Consider the following 9,316-nt stretch of genomic DNA (forward strand, 5'->3'; position numbering starts at 1 on the left):
CGCATGTTAATGGCATTCCATATTTGAAAATGGAGCTGGATCCCACCGGTTCGACTAGTTTCGATGACACTTTAGCAGCAGCTGATGTCGATCCGATGGGGTTGGATTTCTGCGAGATGGTTGATTTGGGGTTTTCGGCGGATCCTTTTGGATCTACGGTTACAAGGGGTGTTTTTTGTGGTGTTTGGCTGGTCTCATTAGTTTTGGATATGGGTGTCTGTACAGTTTCTTCTCCGGCCATGGTGGTTAGTTAACTAGTCCCTAGCTCAATTGGTGAACCTCAGGTTAGATGATCCTTCCCCTCCTTTTAGCGCCAATTGTTCCAGGTACGGATCCAAGGGTTCTGCTGGGCGAACTAGGTCCCGTCAACTACCTACACAAGGCAGCACACATAAACTGCCCTCGGGGGTGGCTCGAGGAACCCCCTTCCGTAGCTTAAGTTAGAGAGTGTTTAGAGAGAGAAAGTGTACTTAGAGATATGTAGAAAGTATAATGACTTAATTGTCTTACTCCTTTCTGATGTACTTTACCCTCTATTTATAGGCGTACCATCTCCTTTGTGGAGAGTTCAGCCTGGTCAGCCCTACGGGCTGTCTCTGCCAGGCTAGTGAGCCCTCCTTTAATTGCTTTTCTTGGCAATGAGTGTGCACCCTGGGGGCTAGGCGATAGTTCAGCGGGAGCTATCCTATACATCTAGCATATTATTTTATCTCATTATTCATTTATATGTATTTAAAGTTATTCTTTGATATCTTGTAAAGGGGAAAAGGGTTTTGAGCGTTTTATATATTGGGTTGCAAGAGTTCGTGAGGATTCTCATTGTTATAATTATAAGAGTGCAAAGTGTTAGCTTTTAGTGTGAAGCCGAGTGAGCTTCTAGTGAGAGGCCGAGTGAGTAGTACTTTGAGAGTACGGTGTGGAATATAAGTCTGGGACTTAGGTTGGGTAAGATAGGGTCTTATCAAGTAGCAACTTTAGTGAGGAACTGGTGAGAAAGGTCTGATTGTAATAGGTTGTAACTAGGAGTGTTTGGCCTATTTTAGTGGATTGATTTGGTTTGAAATCCCTTGGAGGGTCGAGGTTTTACTTCTAGTTAGGCCTTGGATGGTTTTCTTGTAAAATCCCCTTTTTATTTTCTAAGTTCCTAATAGCAATCAGTTTTATATTCTGCAAAAAAAAGGCACTAGGAACATACTATAATTATTCACCCCGTCTTGTAGTATATCATCTAAATAACAGTAATGACGCTACCAAACTATGAAGCAGGATATCTTCCTCAATAGACAACTGTTGCTTATCTTCATTAAAATTCCTCCTCCTCCTCCTTCCCCCATTGATCTTCACCAACCATTTCCATCAAATATGACACCATTTTCTTCATCTCCATCGGCAACATCTTCTTCATCTTCGTAACACCACCATTTTCCGCAAAGCCGCTAAATTAAACATAAAACTCAAGAATAAAGGGAGAAATAAAGGACATAGGTGACCCCAAATGGTAAGGTAGTCATCCCCCTTCTTTGAAGCCGCTTTTAAGCTTCGATTTCTTTAATGAAGCTTCTGAAAACTCTATTGAAGCTCTTTAAACTCCATTATCCATTAATGACTTTTCTTCACAAAGTGAATGTTAATACTATCTTTAATCCCAGAAATTAAAAAATTACTCATACATAGATAAGCTATACCCTTAAAATAAAGGAAAAATTAGAAATAATAATCCCAACTTTAATGAATTTGGTAACAATAATCCCAACTTTAGATGATTCTGGAATAATATGAACTTTGGGGGTACCTCTTTTTCTTCATCCCTAACAAGTCAAAAAAAGTTGATGACCTATTACGTCAGGTCACTTGACATGTGTCAAATCCTGATTGGTCCTAAAATTTTAAAAAAAGTTAAAAAAAAAAAAAAGAAAACCACCTAGCTTCCCTTTCCCCCATCGATCCACCCTAATTCCACCCCCACAACCATACCGCCACCCCACCAATCCATTCTAACCTCCACCACCACAGCCCAACCCACCATGCCTCCCCTGCCCCTTGAGTCGTTTCCCCCCTCTCCCGGAAACAGGCAACTACAGAAATTACCGACCACCATAACCCCAAAATTGTAGCCACGAAACCCCAAAATTACATTCCTGAAACCCTAAAACACTACTCCCCTGCCCCAAAACCCTAACAGCTAAGGTTTTTGATGGTGGAGGAGGAGTTTTTGGGGATTTTCGAGAGTGAGGGAGGTGGTTTAAAATGGGAGTTTTGAGTGGTGATGGTGGCTAGAGCAGGTTGACGATTGTGACCACTGTTGGTAAAGGAGGTTTCGTGGCTGGTGTAAAGGGTTTGTGTAACTTCCTGACCCCAAACAAATTAGGGAGGACCTATGGTCACGAAATGCGCATCAAGGGCTGTAGACACCCATTTGTATCTCCCAAAATCCAAACCCGTTGATGAATACCTTTTGCGTCAAATCATAATCGAATGAAGTGAAAATGTGGAAAGTCTAATGTCGTGGTTAGTTTTTATTAAAATCTTTCTTTCTGTTTTTGAAAACCTACTCTATTTTATAAATATAGCCAATCCAGTTTAATTTGGTCCATGAAAAAGGTCCAATCATGGTGTAGTTAGATTAGGCTCGAAAAGAGCTTTTCAAAGATATATTATAAGCCTAATTCCGATTAATAATGAGGAAGTTAGGGCCAAAATACTAAACTGGGCCCAGTTTGGTTCTTATATGCGGCCCAATGATCTAGGGGTGGGCCTATTATTAATTGTCATTCCTAATGAAATTAGGATTAATTATAGTCTTCTAGAATCTTCTAGAAGGTTCTTTTAAATCCTAATAGGATTAGGATTGATAATTATGTTTTATGATTTTTATTTGGAATAGAAGAAGTTTTTTAAATGAAATTACGATTTTAACCTTTGTACGAATTTTACGACTTGATTTTATCAAAAAGTATATTCCGCGTTGAAAGCGCGTGGAAAATCTTCTGCATCGCCAAGCGACAGTTTCGTCGCCTAGCGACGAAGCCTGGTCGTCGCCAGGCGACGAGCTCTATTGTTGGTGACAAAAGAGTGTTCTATTCCTTTTCGAACTCTGATTCGTTTCTATCAATTCTGGACTTTTTTTTTATAAATAGGATCCCTGGACCTCCGTTTTTCAATAACCAATTCTCAACTAGAATTCTCTAATTCTTCTCTCTCTAAGCTAAAGCTTATTCTCTCTCTCCCTCTTTCTAGCCTAGCCCTTTTACAAACACAATTCCTCGTACATTAGCACTAGACACACCTAGCCAAGTTCGAAGTTGCCTTCGCAGGCGTGAAAGGTTTGATATTTTTGAGGGTTTGATCCCAAATACCTATTTCAATTATTTAGTTTAATTGTTTGATTTATTATTTTCCTTGAAGTTACTAACGTGTGTATTTTGTGATTAGAAAGAGATACGAGGCATCCAAGTAAGTACTTTAATTGTTTTATTGATCTCTTGAAATAGAAATCATGCTTAGATTGTTATTTTGATAACTAGTATCATGTTAGGATATTTTAGTGCTTTTCCTAATTTCATGTTAGTATCATTTTAGTAAAAAGCTTTGATTTTTATTGAGGGTTTGTTATTAATCTTGTTAGTATCATGCCTACGATCTTGTTATTATTATGCTTTAGCGTTGATATGATTATTATTATGATTATGATTAGTATAATTGTTATTATGATTATTATGCTGCTTGATGATTTTTATTGTTATTGCTTGATCAAACCTTTTGTGCATGTTTAAAGGGAATTTGTACTTGTAATCACGCTTAATAAGATAATTAATAATCTTGTTTAGGATAATATGATTACAATTCAAGTGATCGCCAATAATAGATTTGTTTGTGCATTAATATTCAACTAACATAGATTAAACAGGTTTAGGGTTAACCTATTGATTGCATGTTAGTCAGAAAGCGCACATGAATACGAGTAGAATAAAGTAGAGGCCTATTATTAGGGCAGGTTCTTTCTCTTTTAGAATGGATTTGTAAATTCATCCCCGAACTTCCAGCCTTGGTTCCTAACCTATTGGAGTTAACGGTCTCCTGGATCGTTAAGGGGTGTAACCTTCACCATGTGAACGTTTTACAAGTTCCTAAAACTTGTTGGCGACTCTTTTGCTCTAGCTTCCTTCCCTTTGGGCGCCACCATACTTAAGTGTATGATCACAGTGGGGTTCAAGTTTGGGATAATAATTTAAATATTCTCCACAAGGTCCAACAACTGTCCCCACATACCAACATAAGTTCTTCAGGCGCATTTTGTCCTCACTCATGAGCACCTCGAGAAAGCTTTCTTGGAGGTCACCCATACCAAGACTAGTACTAGTCAAGCAAGCTTAATTGTGGTGTATCATACCATATGAGCTCCCTATAGGGGATATTTCAAGCATTACCCTAGCTCGAACCCCACTATGATCATACACTTAAGTACGGTGCCATCCAAATGGAAAAGAAGATAGAGCAAAACAGTCGCCAACAAGTTTTAGGAACTTGTAAACCGTTCACGAGGTGAAGGTTACACCCCTTAACGATCCAGGAGATTGTCAACTCCAATAGGTCTATAACCATGACTGGTAGTTCGGGGATGAAGGTACAAATCCAACCTAAAAAAGATTGAACTTGCCCTAATAATAGGCCTCTACTTTATTCTAATTGTATTCATGTGCGCTTTCTGACTAACATGCAATCTATAGGATTACCCTAAACCCGTTTATCTATGTTGGTTGAATATTAATGCACAAATAAATTATTATTGGCGTTCACTTGAATTATAATCAAATTAACCCTAAACAAGATTATTAATTATTTTATTAAGCGTGATTACAAGTACCAATTCTCTTTAAACATGCATAAAAGGCGTGATCATGTAATAACAATAATAATCATCAAACAACATAATAATAATCAAATTATATATAAGTTATCCGTTAATTAACAAATAACATGAGATAATTCATAAATTAACAAATTACGTAAAAATTTCGTAAATTAAAAAATTACGTAAAACATTTCGTAAATTAACAAATTACGTGAAACAATTTGCTAATTAGAAAATTACGTTAAATTATATAATTCAACACAACAATAATCATAATCATAATTATAATAATCATGTTAAAGCATAATATTAATAGCAAGATCCTAGGCATGATACTAACAAGATTAATAACAAACCCTAGCATGTCACTAAACAATAAAGATCAAATATATAGCCCTAACATGATACTAACATGATATTAGGAAGAAAATAGGAAGCAACGTAGGAAACACAATTGTCATATTTGATATTACAAATTATAGTTGTTACCCTAAACATGATACTAAGAAGATCAAAACACCCTAACATGACGCTAGAAATCATAATAACAACCTAAACATGATTTCTATATCATAATATCAACAAATCAATTAAAGCACTTACTTGGATGCCTCGTATCTCTTTCTAATAACAAAATACACATGTTAGTAACTTCAAGGAAAATATAAAATTAAAGAATTAAATTAAATAATTGAAATAAAGATTTGGGACCAAACCCTCAGAAATTAAAACCTTTCACGTCTAGGGCGAAGGTAAATTCGAACTTGGCTAGGTATGTCTAGTGCTAATGTATGAGTTGGGAATTGTATTTGTAAAAGGCTAGGCTTAGAAAAGAGGGAGAGCGAATCAAGAAATTCTTGATGAGAGTTGATGAGAAGAAAGAATTAGAAAGAATAAGAATTGATGATTAAAAACAAAATTTTAAGAGGCTATTTATAGAGAAAATCAATCGGATGGATAAAAAAAACAAATCAGAGTTTCAACGAGAAAATCAGTTTCACGCGTTTTTGTTTTTATCATATCTTTTGATCCGAAAGTCCAAAAAAAGCATATAATATGTCATTGAAAAGCTCTTGAAGTATAATTTCCAACCCAAGTAAAACCAGATTAAAATATTTTGTAGATAAAAATATATGGGCGAAATAGTGAAAGGGTATCTATTTTGGATAGAGTTTTGTATCTCATTCATATATTTTTCGTTATAGCTCGAAATTAATATTATCATATCTTATTGGAAAGATAATTTCAAGATCTATCCAACGATATAAAATTTGGATAAAGATTATGAGGCATGAAAATAAAATCTGAATATATTCCACTTCGTACAAAGCAAGGATTCTAAAAAGGAGTAGTTTTATTCAATTTCAAACTCTTTAAAACATAATTATCAATCCTAACTCCATTAGGATTTAAAAGAACCTTCTAGAGTATTCTAGAAGACTATAATCAATCTTAATAGCTTTAGGAATGATAATTAATAATAGGCCATCCTCTAGATCATTGGGCCGCATATAAAAACCAAACCGGGCCCAGTTTAGTATTTTGACCATAACTTCCTCATTATTCATTGGAATTGAGCTTATAATATATCGTTGGAAAGTTCTTTTCAAACCCCATCTAAATAAACTATTATTGGACCCTTATTATGGACCAAGCTAAATTGGAATGCACGTTTTTCATAAATAAGGTAAGAAAAGAAATATTTTCAAAAACAGAAAGAAGAGATATTTTAATAAAAACATCCTCAGCACTACACTTTTCACACTTTTGCTTTGTTCGATAATAAAATGACATGGGTTTGGTTTGGTGAGACACATTTGGGTGTCTACACTCCCTACAAGGAAGATGCATCTTTTTAAAGCAATCATGAGGGTATTACAGTTTGACTAGTAAGGGGTTCCGTTGAGCAATGGTGGAGGTTGGGTGATTAGCTGATTTTGTAGTGGGATTTTTTTAAAAAAAAAAAAATTTGGTGATTTTTTTTTTTAATTTTGGTTTTTTTATATATTATTTTAACAAACTAATTTGTGACACGTGTCACTATAGCAAAAAAAAAATATTAACCCATACAACCGGTAACTGGTGTTTGGGGTTGAAGAAAAAGAAGACCCCCCAATGTTCGAATTATTCCAATATAATCCAAAGTTGGGATTTTTTATCAAAATTGATGAAAGTTGGAATTAATATTTCTAATTTTTCCTAAAATAAATATAATTAGGAAATTCTACATAGTGGCCTCAAAGATTTGGAAATTATACATGCATGGTGGTTAGGCAAATTTTTTTTCTATAAAGTGACCTCTTACTTTTAATTAAACACTAGTGTATAGCCCGAGCGTTAACCTGGTTGCTACTTTTTTTAGTTATGCAACTCTTAATTTTTTTAAAGACATTTAATAATTTGTATGTGTTTTCAATACTTTTGTAGTATAACATAAATTTGTGTGCAAGATTGTAACATAAGTGAGAATTAGTTAGATGGTTAAACAATGACTTTTCTTCTTAGAGGCTGAGTGTTCGAACCTCTTCGTCCACATATTTTTTTTTATTAAGTTGAGGCATTATATAGTGTTATTGTTAGTTACATAGGTGACGTGGCATATTGAAGGAGAATCTATATTAATCTGTACTAAAAGGCGTTACTTAAAACGTCTATGCGCCACATAGACTCCCTCCTTTCGCCACATCACCTACTCAATTTCTTATTATGCCACGTCATCCACTCAACACCTTAATATCCCACGTCATCCACACAACCAACAATACTCCAAGTTGTCTCAACTATATTGGAAAAAAATATATGGATGGGAAGGTTCGAACACTTGACCTCTTTAAAGAAAGTTTATTGTTCAACCATCTAGACTAATTGTCAATTATGCTTAACCTTGCACAATAAATAATATTAAACTATATAGTATTGAAGACACATACTACATACACACTATTCACTAGTAGAATAAATGTGATGGGAAGCTATGATTTGCAAGCGGTTTGTGTTATTCGCTTCCCATTACTGATAAAAAAAAAAAATATGAATTGGCAAGCAGTTTTGGCGCGAACCGCTTGCATTTTAACTAATGGAAAGCGGTTTAGGGTTGAACCGCTTACCATTAGTTAAATTGGCAAGCGGTTCAACCTTAAACCGCTGGCCATTTAATAAAAAATGCGGGCTCACAAACCCTAAGCCCAATAAATCTCACATTCTCACGGCCTCTCTCTCCTCTCCCCCCTTTCGCCCCTATTAACAGGCTAACAGCTCTCTCTCTCTCTCCTCTCTTTCACTCCCTTACTTCTCTCTCCTCTCTCCTCTCTCCCCTCCATTGTCACGCATCTTCTATTTCTTCTCAACTCTCCTTTATCCATCTCCTTCTCTTATCTTTCTATGTCATCTCTTTCTTTCCTTTCTCACGCCAAGACCCTCATTGGTTCTTGTGGGTTTTCGAGCGAATTCCGATGGGTTTTCGAGCGAATTCAGGTGGGTTTTCGAGCCAATTTGTGTGGGTTTAAATGGTGATAGTCTGGTGGTGGTGCGTGTGGGTTTTTATGGTCGAATTCGACAACAAAAACTCTAGATCTAGAGTTTTTATGGTCGAATTTGACCCATAAAACCCAAATTTAAAGCCAATTTCAATTTTTTGGTTGTATTCAAGGTATTTCCTTTTTTTAATTTTTTATTTTGTTTTATCAGTTTTTATTTTATTGTGATGGGTGGTTGAATTGGTTTGTTTTAGGTCGATTTGTTGTTGGTGGGGGTCGTGGGGGGTGGTGGTGTTGGCCGGTGTGTGTTGGTGGTGTGTTTTTTTTTATTTGTTGTTTGGTGTTGGTGGGGTCGTGTGTGGACGGGTGACTGGTGTGTGGTCGTGGCTGGTGGGTGGTCGTGTATTGGTGGGGGTCGATGCTGATGGGTGTTCAGGTATTGGTGGGGGTCGTGCTGGGTGGTCATGGCTGGTGGGTGTACTGGTATTGGTGGGTCGTGGTGGGCCGGTGGTGTTGGTGGTCGTGGCTGGTGGTACGAAGAAACATGAGCATTTTTTTAATATATTATTTGTATTAATTTTGTTACTTGTATTAATTTTTTTTTATGTAAATGTAATATAGAACAAATAATCAATAAAAATATTAATGTGTTTACATATGTTTGATTTGTGTATCAATTTATGTGAAAAAAAAAAAAAAAAAAAATTATACCCATAATGGGCAGCGGTTTTGGCTTTCTCTAGTGAATTCTTCAGAAATTTTGCTCATCTGTTCCTTAATCTTGTCCATTGCAGTGGTAGTGACATTGTTTTGACTGTCTTGTTCTACCGTGCTGACTCTAGTGGTGAGTGTCTGCATCATGTTAGACAACTTTTCAATTATCTTGTTGAGGTTCTCGATGTCTTCCTTAGTAGCCATTGGTTGAAAGTAGACTGGAGATGGACCTTGTGGAGATGATTGAGGTGGTTTCCTTGTACGCCTCTTTGGT

The sequence above is a fragment of the Chenopodium quinoa genome, unplaced genomic scaffold, assembly GCF_001683475.1.
Source record: "Chenopodium quinoa cultivar QQ74 unplaced genomic scaffold, ASM168347v1, whole genome shotgun sequence".
Classification (NCBI taxonomy): Eukaryota; Viridiplantae; Streptophyta; class Magnoliopsida; order Caryophyllales; family Amaranthaceae; genus Chenopodium; species Chenopodium quinoa.